The sequence below is a fragment of the Protopterus annectens genome, chromosome 10.part0, assembly GCF_019279795.1.
Source record: "Protopterus annectens isolate FY-2018-M chromosome 10.part0, PAN1.0, whole genome shotgun sequence".
Classification (NCBI taxonomy): Eukaryota; Metazoa; Chordata; order Ceratodontiformes; family Protopteridae; genus Protopterus; species Protopterus annectens.
Window position 1 is genome coordinate 1,386,252,449 of NC_056744.1, and position 13,385 is coordinate 1,386,265,833.

Here is a 13,385-nt window from a genome sequence, read left to right on the forward strand (position 1 = left end):
CACTCTGGCTAGGCTTATAAATGCCCTAGGGCAGATAGCCTAGTATCAACCTATGAACCTATGAACCTATGATAAAAGCAATGTACAGTATCAGAACAAACCAGGATCTATCGTACACTATTGAAATAATAAACTATAACTAACACTGGCAGAAAAACTTAGTAGATATGCAAATACATGTAAAGGAAAATACAAAATAAGCAAAGTTTTATAGAGAACTGGGAAATCAGGTAAAAGGAATAGAGACACCACCAAAAAAAAAGGAGAACTAGACACATTCTGGATCAATATCTCAAGATCCTGTGGAACATAACAAAGATGCTGAATGAATTGAACAATTGAAAGAATAAGTTTAAATGTACAGGATATGAAATGGGATGAAGTAATGGCCGAAGAAATTGAAAGAAAATTAAGAAAAGCTCCTAATTAGAAAACCCCAGGCCCAGATGCAGTAACTAACGTCTGGCTAAAAGTATTACCATCTTTACATGAAGATTTCGCCAAGATTAAGAACTATTTACATGTGCACCCCGAACAGACACCAGCCTGGTTAACAACAGGAAAAAAATAATACTCCTTTTTAAGAGTGAACCTGCAAGATATCCTAAAAACTATAGACCAATAACTTGCCTTTCAATGATGTATAAACTGTACACTGGAATTGATGCTGACAGGGTGTATAGTCATTTATAAGAAAATGTAATCATGCCAATAGACTAAAAGGGTAACAAAAGAAAGTCATATGGAACAGAGTATCATTTATTGTTAAATAAAGTCATAATGGAGAATTGTAAAAAGGGGAAGATTCTAAGTATGACATAGACAGACTGAAAAAAAGCATCTGACAGCATGCTACATTAATGGATAAAAGAGCGCTTACAAATGTATAGGATGCACCCTACACTGATCAATTACATTACAGTGACCAGGAAACAGTGGCAAACCACTTTGCAGCTTAAGCTATGATAAAGGACAAATTATTATCCCAGGGATAAAAATTCAAAGGGGGGTATTCCAGGGCGACTCTTCATGACCACTTCTCTTTTGTCTTGCCCTTAACCCACTTAGCTGTCTACCTAATAGATTAAGTTATGGCTACAATTTGACTCCCAGAAAAAAACAAAGTGTAAAGATTTCTCATCTTCTTTTTGTGGATGATTTAAAACTGTATAGTTCATCAGATGAAGAATGGAACACACAACTGCAAGTGGTCAAAACGTTATCAGATGTCATGTGATCTTGATAAATGTGCAAAAGCAACCTTTAAAGCAGGAAAGCTGCAACACCAAGAAACTATCATTCTGGGACAGGAATATGATATAAAAGAACTTGAGCAAGAGGAAGTGCATAAATAGTTGGGAATTGATGAAGGATCAACAATAAAACATGAACAGATGTAAATAAAACTTCAGTAAGGAATATCTGAGAAAACTAAAATTGCTACTGAAACAGCTCTGACATCTGGGAACAAAGTCCAAGCTATAAACTAGCTTGTTCTGCCTGTTCTAATTTACAGTTTTGGGGTGACTGACTGGCCTCAAAAGGTATTGGATTATTTGGGCAGGAAAACAAGAAGAATGCTTCATGCCTATGAAATGATTTATAACAAGCAGTGTATAACAAGATTATGTATTCCCTAATCTGAAGGAGGTATGGGAATCATTAAAATTGATTACATGTATACATCTACAATCATAAGACTGCATACATATTTGCTGACCTCACAGATCCAACCTAGAGAAAGATCCAAACATAGAGAAAGTTTTAAAACATGAAGAGAATAAGTCTAAAATGACTACACTGATTAGTTTAGCAGAAGCATATTGGTGTTAAGGTGGAATGGAAATCAAACCAGAAGTAGATAAAAAGCAGGCAGCAACTGAATGTGCCAAAAACAAAACAAAGAATATAAGGTGAAGGATTAGGTGAGAAGGCATGAAATGTGGAAAATGCATAAATATAGTTGCAAGTATAAAAAACTCTTGGAACAACCTCATGTTGATCAGGACTGAATGCAAGAATGGTTAAGAAGAGGTCAATTTAAACCAAAAGGTGAAAGGTTAATATTGATGGCCCAAGAAAGTGGAGTACATACATGTTGGTTTACAAAGTCCATTGAACATGTGGGAGAAACCGACAAATATACGTTTTATAAAGCAGAATTGGAAGCAGTCACACACCTTGTTGCTGGCTGTGATATACTAATGGCAGAAGGGAATGTATACTGAAAGTCATAATAACGTGCAAGACTGTTGCACTGGAGATTCTGCAAACATTAGAATACTGAAGTAGCTGAGAAGCATTGGAAACATGAACCATAAAGCATTATAGAAAATTATGAAGTTTATATCACATGGGATCACCCATTGCCAACAGTACTAGGATTTGCAGGCAGAAATGAGGGCAAGATAGGAGAAGGATATCCAGACAGTTCCAATAGTAGTAGGAGCAATGGGTCTTACAGAAAAGAATTTACAGTCGCATTTAGGTATGTTACCAATACATGTAGCTCCGCATGAATCGCAGAAGGAGTCAGTTCTAGGCACATTGTGGGTACTGTGAAGAGCACTTTTAAATGACATCAAAGATTGAAACAATACTAATTTCATGCATTTTAATCATACTTTGACTTAGGAATGTGGTCCATTCCCATCATGGTATTAGAAACCCAAAAGTCTCAGAGAAATTAAAAAAAAGGGGCTGGTAAATTCCTTCATCATTCTGTGTAGCCCATGAAATATAGTCTTTACATTTTAAGCCTTTACATTGATTATCCAAAATGTTACCTAGGAGGTATAAACTATAACATTTACTGTGAGATATTAATGCCAGATGCATAGCCTACAAATCAGCGAGCCCCTGCCCCAAAACCCATAACTTGTAAACATACTACCCTTGATGCTGTGTCAGCTTGAAGAAAATAGAATAACAGTATTTTCCTTTGTTCTGAGCTGGTGAGACATCTGAGGTAATATATTTAGGGATCAGGTGGTGCAGGGGGCTGTACCCCCATATATGAATTTAATAAAATACAGCTGTACTGCAAAAAGATTTGTTCAGTCATTCTATTGAATAACAGTCCCATAGTGATCTACTGAGTGATAGTTCCATGGTAGGTTGGTCAGGGCATAGTATGATTCTGTACCTCAATATAGAACCAAGGTAAATACCCACTGTAATATACTAATGTCTGCAATACTGAGAATAGATACAGACAAATCATTAAAATGCCCAAAGCCACATCTAAATGATAAGATACAAAGGCTCCTTGGCAATCTATTGGGGTTTTGGAATGAACTTAACAACCTCATGGGATCCTGCCAAACTACAAAGCAATGAGACACAAGAGGACAATAACAAAATGTACCCCCCAGATGCATTACAAATCTGCATGCCCACCACATAAAGATGAGGCATGTGACAGCACCACAGAAATATTACTTCAGTTATTCCACCGCCATTCCATTTGTACCTAAGAGACAACTCTTTTCTTTCTGTTTTGCCATACTGCAGTACATAAACCACTGTCTGAAAAAAGCTTATGGCTTAATGCTAATGTTTTCAAAACTACACAGCATGTTTGTTTCTCTCTTTCAACATATCTTTAATCTGTCCTTAAATTATAGTGCTTTCTAATCTTTGGAAAACTGCCATAATTATCTCACTGTGAAAGCTGCCTAAGTTTTCTGTTACTGCAATTACGAAGGTCCTAGAAGGGACTTTATCATCACAGTTATTTAACTGCTGCAACAGTTCTGTCATAGTACCGCTCAGCATTGTTTTAGAAATGGAGCCGCACTTTAATTCTCACTGATTAACTGATATCCTACTAAATACTGACATGGGCAGAGGAATTGATGCCCTCTCTATGGAGCCTGTTGACCACCATGGGCTACTCCTGGAACTTCAGCATTATGTGCTGAACCCTGTTTCACTTTCTGTGGTTTTAAAACAATCATCCAAAATATTATTTTAAGGTTAAAATAAAAGACTCCTTTCCTCACTCTGTAGAAGTGCTCAGGGGTATATTGTGAGGACTGCTACTTGGTTTTCTCTTGTTCCTTTATCTTCATTAATTCTTTTGAAACTTCTATTCCTGGAAAATCAGCTTTTTTTCTGTGCAAAGGGCAAAGTTTCAATGGTTTCATTGGTTTCTGAGAACTCTACGGATATTATCATGAAAACCTGAAACAGCAAGGGGGAGAAAGAGGGAGAAAGAGAGACCGTGAGATGAAGAGAGGAGGCAGGAAAGCACAGGAAAGAGAAGACAAGAGAACTTTGGTTTGACATGACCTATGACATCAGATTCACATGAAATATTTGTTGTTTGCTTTTTTTTTCCTGTTTAGCCAAGTTTACATTTTTAATCAAACAATTTACAAATAATCTGTTAGTAGTTTTAAAGTTAGATTTATTGGCTTGCTTTACAGCTGCTTGCAAGCATTCTTGTGAAATTCATACATTGACATCTTAAGGAAATGCTAATTTTAAAAGCGAACTAAACCCGTCGTCTGCAGGTTGTGCCTGTAACAGATGAGTTTACAACATTTGAAATATAATACATCCCACATTTTAATGACTGTTTTCATTTTTTATTTAATTATTATATAAGCACATATAAAATACAGGTTGTTTTTTTAATTTTGTTGGTTTACACCTCCTTGTAGCTGCTTGTTTGCAGTTCAGATTTTGGTGACTTACATGAAAGGTCATTGTACAGCGATTTTCGTGAATAGACTTTGCATATTTATTTTCCTATTTATAAATTGTGTGCAGTATTTGGAAAGTTAAGGCATGTTATTTATACCTTTCTGTGTCTTACATTTTTAACATCTGGGGTTAGATTAAAGCAGTCCTTATTCTTCCTGTCTTCTGTTTGGAATCTTATATCTGAAACAAAATTAGGCATGATTCTTCTATTGTTTACTTCTGAAAGACTTCTCAATTTGCCTGTTTAGAAAGAGGAAAGTTCTGGTTCACCTTTCGCCATTTTTGCCTCAGTATAAGGCATTTTAAAGTAAATGAAGTGATAATTGTCAGTCATTTACTTTGAATTATCCCTATAATTCACTTGTCTGAACTTGCTTAGCAGGCCAGAAATAAACCTAAAGGAAGAATAAAAAATATCTGTCTTCTAAGATATTGCACATGTAATTCATCAGCAGCTAATAGATCAAAAAATACACTGACCTCTGAGACATAAAAAATTATGGAAAAAAGTGTTTTTTGAAGGGAATCAAGGCCCTGTGCATCCACTACTGCAAATTTGTACTACATATAAGACTGCGCAACAGTGTAGGTAAGGGAAAATCACCCTTATCACCTCTGTTCTGTGATCACACATAGGGAATCACACCACACGACTGTTACCAATCACTCCAAAAACACATAAAAATCCCCCATATTCAAAAACTAGTGAACTCCACTCTCCAAAACCCATAACAGTGCCAAGTTACACTTTTATGCAAAACTACCTATAGATATCAACTGTTGATGAAACTGTCAGGGAGACAAAATTACAAGCCTCCTTAAATATTCAGTGAATGAGTCACTTCATACAAGAGGTAGTGCATACATGCACACAGACACACACACACACACGCACACACACACACACACACACACACACACACACACACACACACACACACACACACACACACACACACACACACACACACACACACACACACACACACACACACACACACACACACACACACACACACACACACACTCTCACACAGTAGTGACTGGTTTCTTTAAATATGCAACATGAGGTTTACAGAAGAGGGTGGAGTGGAAAAAGCTAGGGGTAGAAAGGCAGAGATTGGATTGCAAACATTAAAGGAGTACAGCCAAATATGTAGGGTAGAAAGAGAAAGTGGAGATGTGGCCACAAAGGAAGGAGGAGGAAGCTAATATAGGACAGTGCAGAAAGCAATGACAAGTGAAGAAGAAGAGATTTACCTAGTTGTAGGGCCCAGCAGCACAAAGAAAGAAGAAAGGACAGTCTGTCAGATTTGAGGGCATGAGAACTAAAGAGACAATACCATGCAGAAGACTTATAGCAACAGTATGGAAGCACAGAAAAGGGATCAGATGTAGAACAGAGAGGAGGTAACAGCAACATACAGTGAAAAAGGCTCAGGGTGGTGCAAATAAAGGAGGAAACACTATGCAGAGAGATGAGCAAAAGTGCAAGAAATAAATGAGATGAGCTCCATATCGGGGCACAATATGTATTAATAGGTTGTATAACAAAAGAAAAGAATCATACCCATAAGCAGGATGGGCATTGCCAGCAAGGTAAAAAAAAAACTCATCAATATGAGCCACCAAAGCCAAATTTGAGATAAAAAGAGCCTCTCAAGCTAAGGATAACCATAAGACTTTCTTCAGTTATATCTGCAACCTCAAAGGCAACACCCAACAATATGCTGAACTAATGGTAAATAGAACCACCTATACAAAGCCAGAGGATACAGCAAATCTACTGGCAGATAAATTTAGCTCCAGTTTTATCCCCCATCACTGCCAGTCATCCCCCACTCAGGAAACACTCCTCACCATGTCTTCACCAACTACCACCAGGGAGCAGTTCCTCACTGTGCTTTACAAGGACAAGAACACTGCTGTGATGGGACCTGATAATATCCCCGAATGCCTACTGAATAACATGAAGCATGACCTGTCAGGCCAACTAGAATTTCTATTTAAACATAGCCATGCTTCTAGGTAATCAAAAGCAGGACTGCATTTGTTAACTTTCTACATAAAGTGGGGCTGTCCATGGACCTGGGGAACTACAGATCCATCCGTCTATCTAGTCTCATATGCAAGGCCACGGAAAGAATTTCCATGGATCTGATAAACAATGACATAGAAATCTACTATCACTGGAACCTACTAATCTGGTTTTGTCAAATGCAGGTCATGCTTATTTAACCTGGTGGACTTCTTTGAAAATGTTACTGAAGCACTGGATGAAGGCAAGACAGTGTACACTGCCTCACTCAGCAATGCCAAGGCATTCAGCACAATCTGCCACTTGGCTATTGTAGATAAACTTGAAAGTTATGCATTAACCCACGTCATCTAAAGGATAGCCAGCTGGCTCATAGATAGGACACAAGAAATTAGAATATGGGAATCCCCCTCAGAAAGAGGCCAGTCAATAGCAGAGTCACAAAGAGATCAGTGCTCAAGTCTCTCCTTTTTTGGGATCTACTTCTCTGAAGTCAAGTAAACATCAAGTATCTCTTGCTGACTAAGTTTGCAGACAATTACAAATTAGGAGTGGTCAGTGAGTCTCCTAAAGACACAGATACCCTTCAAGAGAGACGGATACAGACAAACAACTGGTGCCAGTGTTACGGACTAAAGCTCAATGTGAAAAAAATGCCTAACAGTACCCTTTAGAAAGGCATACACCTCTGGAAGTGAACACATTGATAAAGCACCCATAACAGAAGACCCAGGAATCAGGCATCTGGGAATGCATGCTGACAGCAACCTGACCTTTAACTACCATGTGACTCCTGTAGTGAGAAAATTATTCTACATTGCACAGCTTATAAGTAACATCATGGTATCCAGGTCAAAGGAGATCATTGTTCCACTGTACTCTGCTCTCCTCAGACCAATCACAGAGTATAATGAATGCTTCAGCATGTACCTGACCAGGCACTTGAAATAGCTTGAGAGACCACAGAGGTTTCTCAGAAAAATAACACAGGAGTTAAACAAGTCCTGTGTGGACTATCTCAAAACTCTAGCCCTGTACGTGATCTACAAACATCTGGATAGCGATCAAAGTGACAATACTCAATCTCTTTCCTCTTCTTCTCTCTAATTAGATTATCCACTATCTCACCACCCTCCCTCTGCCACGGTTTCATCATTCTCTCTCACCTATCCAAGACTAATATGCCATATAGCAGCCCATGTATCCCCAAGCTTTCTCACTTTCTTAATTACTTCACTTCTCAGTCTTAAATGTAACAGTATTTTTATAGTTCCTCTACTACTGTCATATTACACTACATTTCATCATCAACCACCTTCCCCCTTTCTAATACTTACATAGTTAAGCTCCCTGCTATTTTCATGATTTTAATTGCTAGAAATTGCAGGTAATATTGCAGTATCTTTTGCAATATTATATTTCTTCTTACCATATACAACCTTGTGTCTATTTCTAATGAATGCCCAACATTGTATATACTTATTCAAGCTGCATATTGTAAAGCTTCTTCTCTCAGGTATGTACACTTACCTGTATTTTGTATTCCTTCTCATATCATGTAACTATATTTTATGTATAAGTCAAAACTGGCGTTAAATGTGGATCTTTATTCCTGGGCCAGTCAGACTTTCCTTGTAAACAAAGATAAATAAATAAATAAATAAATAAATAAATAAATCTATGCCTAGCCTACTAGCCATCCTCTGATTCCACACTGATGAATTTATTGTACATCTGTAAAACAAACAGCATCAGTAATACCTGTTCTAAGGACCTAAACCTCAACTGTGACATAAACAGGACATGTTGGAGGGATAGGTATGTGCCTCAGAGATTGCCCCTTCTCTGGAACAGACCTCATCCATTTGAAACAGAGCTCATCCCTAACCCTATTCAAATGTAGCTTGAGCTAATGCTGGGGGGCATCCCGTGAATACTTGATGTGTGCAAGCCGCTGTTGCACCTGTAAAATTCCTTGAGGTTATTGACACATCGGTAATATTTTGGTAAATCTGGGGTAAGTTTGGTTAGGCTTAAAATGGATCTTTGGCAGATATCCTAATAACCACCTATAAACTTTTGACAGAGAAGAGGGTTTTGGTGATTTGAGATCAGTCACAAAAAATTAAGAGTCTTGGCAAGAGAGGAAGGTATTGCTGCCTTTCAGTGAATTCAGTCTTAGAGTTTATTCATAGAAAAATATTTGGAAGTGGTAGCCAAGACAAATGCCAAGTTAGATGAGTAACACATACTTCAGCCATTGATTACCTGCTACAGGAAAAGCTGAAGTGGTAGCAAACGGGACTAAGGAATTGTCAGAGAGATGTCAATGGGGGGTTGGAAGTAGTTTTCTCAGAAGTATTACCTTTACCAGCAGCTATGACCTGGAGATTGTAGAGGATTATAGAATACAGTTGCTGTGGATGTGAGCAAGGAAGATGGATTTAGGACTGGTAGAACATCGGAGAGGAAACCTGGCAGAGAGAAGAACTACATGCCTGGACAGGCTGCATCTTAAACAAGAATGAACAGTGGTGTTCATTCCAGGGTTGAAAAATATATCTCAATAAAAAGGAGCAAGATGGATCCACGAAATCAAACGGTAAAGGCACTGACAAAGTAAACAAGAGGAACATTTGAAACATTGTCATACACTAATTATAAATCAGATCAGATTAATCAAACACCAACTAAATCAGATCAAATAATTCTGCAAAATTATCAACCTAAATTACTATACAGTTAACTGCTTTGCTTATTACTGGAAATCAGTAACTGTAAATCTGCACAGTAAACTCACTAAAAGTGACCATTTCTTATTGTTTACTTTAGTCATTTGTTGAGTAACAAACAAAGAAAAAAAACAGTCCTCTGATGATATTCCACAAATCTATTCTCACCTGCTAAAATTAACCATGATGCTAGATTTTAGACTAGGCACTGCAAACTCATAGTTGCAAAGAACTGTGTAATAAAAAACAGTCTAAGTTCTGAATGTTCAGTAAACCCTTACTACGCCCAGGTGACCCAGGTTCGATTAGCAGCTTGAGCAACTGACAAAGCAGAAACTAGGGATGGTTTTACCATTCAAGGAAGAGGGTGGTGACATGTGAGTCGACTGTGATGATCTCTGGAGGATGTGGGGACATCACATGGTAGGAGGCATGGTCCAAAGTAAAAGTCAACATTCTTCTGTTTCTTGTACTCCCTAATAGTTAATGTATTTTATTAGCTCTTCCTGCCTGGCACATAACAAACAGTGACATACACTTTTCTGCACTTTTGAAAGAGAAAGATACTGATCCTCTGCAGGACAGCAATTATTAACAGTTGAAATAACACAATTTTCTTGAATTAATCACGCAGTTATTTTGGAACAGACTGTTCCATTTGTCTTTGTTTTTCAAGATTGAATCTGTTCTTACTATTTTTCCTACTATTTTTAACTGGCCATTGCTTTTAGTTGAGTTTAATACAAAGTTTACGGCTCCCAAACAATAAGATTTACTTGTGAGCCTATTTTTGCTATTTATACTGGCCTGTTACACACATACATCATTCCAACAGTTTTTTAAACATGAGAGAATCTATCAAAGCTATGGATGTTTTTTACTATGTGTAAATGTCCCTGAAATAGATGTACAGTACGTAACTGCATTATTACTTAACGATATATGCTTGTGCAAGAATATGCCACTGCAGTCTGCTGTTATAACACAGACTCCTTGGCAGTGCTGCTGGTGAATGACAGGAAAGAAGTCAGGTATTATTCATAACCCTTGTACGTTAAATTACAGTTCTGTGTCATGCTGATGCTAAGCCAATAAAGAGCACGAAGAACAGAATGTTTTCAACTTGATACTGTATTTGTATAATATTTGATTTTGCAATAGATATGAACAATCCAAAAGACTGATTAATCAACAGATCTGTGGGCAAGCACTATAGTTATGTGAGGTTCAACATGACAACTAATTAGTAAAATATTAATAATGAAATAATCAAACATAGGTGAGAACAAGTAGTTCTTCTACAGAGGCAATGGAAGATGTTCAAGAGAATACCAAAGTTCAAGAACTTTCTCAGACAATTTCCTATATTGAGATATGCCATTAGTAATTTTTTTTTCTTTCAGAGATACTTTCTGCTGTAAGATAACAGATTGGTCTCAAATCTCCCATAAGTGGTCTTGCCTCTTTATGAGATATACTTACTACCAGCATTGCTCCACTTTGCAGTAGTGTTTACGAATCACAGTCAATGTCTATGAGCTTTACTTAAAGTATATGCTGAGTTTCAATGCATCCTTGTTTTATAGTTAATTTCCATTTATAACCCTTATGTTAAAGTTGTAAGTAATTAAAAAAAAAAAAAAGATGATGGTGTATTTTTTGATATTTTACTTTCACTGTCTACTCATTTTTCCTATAAGAACTATACCCACAAAATAAAATGATGGCATTGTATGTATATAGTAGTGATTTATGTATAGCAGTAACATATTCTGGATAAACAAAACAGTGTTTTTAGAATAACAGGTTCGGGCAGCAAGAATGATTACTTTAGAGGATGATTTTGTGAAGGAATGTGTTTGTTTAAAGGAAATGTTTTTTAAGAGAGGTTATCCTGAGTCTTTAACTGATGCTTTAATTAAGGAAGTTCAGAACAAACGTTCTTTAGGTGTTTTTCAACCTTTATTAGCCTTTAAAGAAAGTATTAATGTAAGTTTAATGGATGAGAATGATTGTTATACTTCCAGTGTCAACACCTGTGAGCTCAGTTGTAGTGAACAAATTTGTAATCCTTGTAATAATGATGACTTCAAAATTAGTTTTATCACTACTTTTTCTATGGATGCTTACTTGGTAAGATCTATTGTGAATAAAAATTGGTACTTTTTGGCTGAGGATAGTTCTGTAAAGAACAGTATAAGTAACTTTCCTCATTTTGTATTTAGGAGAGATAGAAATTTGAAAATGCTATTGGAGAGTGGACCACCTAAAACTTATGGTCCCCATTGTGGTATGTTTAAATGTGGGACATGTAGGTGGTGCAAATATATAAAAGTAACCAAGCAGGTTAGTGTAGGAAATATGTCTTTTTCCATTAAGGGCAAATTTAACTGCAACACAATGGGTGTTGTTTATTTAGGAATATGTACCTGCTGCCCAGCATTTTATGTAGGTCGCACTGAAAGGCATTTAAAAAATAGAATTTATGAGCATATTTATGCAATAAATAAATTAAATTTGAATAATGCCCTTGCGAGACACATTAACTCTAACTCCTCACATGAATTTAATTTTGTAGTGTTGGATAAAATTATTGAAAATGAAAGGGGTGGTTCAAGTGACCTAAAATTAGATGAGAAGGAATTAATTTGGCAAATTAAGTTGAATGCAGCTTCAAAGCCAGGTCTAAATGAAGCTATTTCATTCAAGAGTATTTTAAAACTGAGAGCCTTGTTGAGATGAATTGTGTATTATGTATATTTATTTATATATTTATATATTTATATTTTTATTTTTAAATATGCATAATATTTAGATGTAGTAAATTATGTTTAATACCTTAATAGTGTTATTTATGACTATTTTTAAAGTTTATAATATTTAGTGTGAGCCCTTTTAAATGTGGGCTTGTCTTTTGTATTTGTTCCATGATGTCATCGTATTGATTATGTATTTAATGAATATTTTATTCATTTGTTAATTGTCTGAAGAAGTTTGCTGAAATAGTAAATGAAAGCGCTTACCTTATTCAGTTTCTCAGTGTGGTTTATTCTTCATTTTGTTTTTGTATGTAGTAGTTATGCCTGTATGTAAGAAACTTAAATGTTACATGCAATATGATAAGTATCCAAAGTCACAACAATAGGTGTGTAGTGGGGATAAAAGTATGTGCTACCTGTGTACTGACCGTGGCTACGTGTTGGCCTGTAAACACTGCTTTGTGTCCCGCAAGTGTCCAACAATGACCATATGATAAGGTGGCAACCCATGGCAAACAGGCTCTTTTAACAACACAACCACAATGACTGCAAATATCTGGGACAGAAATACAAGGGATAGCTTTACACATATCCCCTGATATATCGCTGCAATTACGGAGGTATACAAATAGCAGGGTCACCTGCAGACGATATAGAAACCAATTAACAACGGCCCAACGTACAATCCCGTAACATAAGTCTACTAACTGTTAGCTCTCTAATCAGGGACGGAGCCCACACACACATATATATGGATTATGTAGAAATGCAAGGCCCACAAACCGTATATGTTACGTACAACCACTGACATCCCCCACACTAGAAACTAAAGCAATACAAACTGTAATAGCAGCACAAACATCCAGTCAGTCAATTACATCTGCAGAACCCTCAACATACCGTGTGAGAGACACAATTAAAGGCGACATGCAAAATTGCAGGCGTTGTATAATGGAACAAACAGCCATGTTACAGGTATTGATTGCAATACTCCGTTAACAGACGTTGGGATGACAGGTACACCCACATGTTGAACCAAATACTCTACCTGTCACACACAATCCATGGGGGACATGAATCCAAACTATACTTGTCCCCATGTATAGCAGTTGCAGTTACTCATAACAAAACACAATACAGACCGTC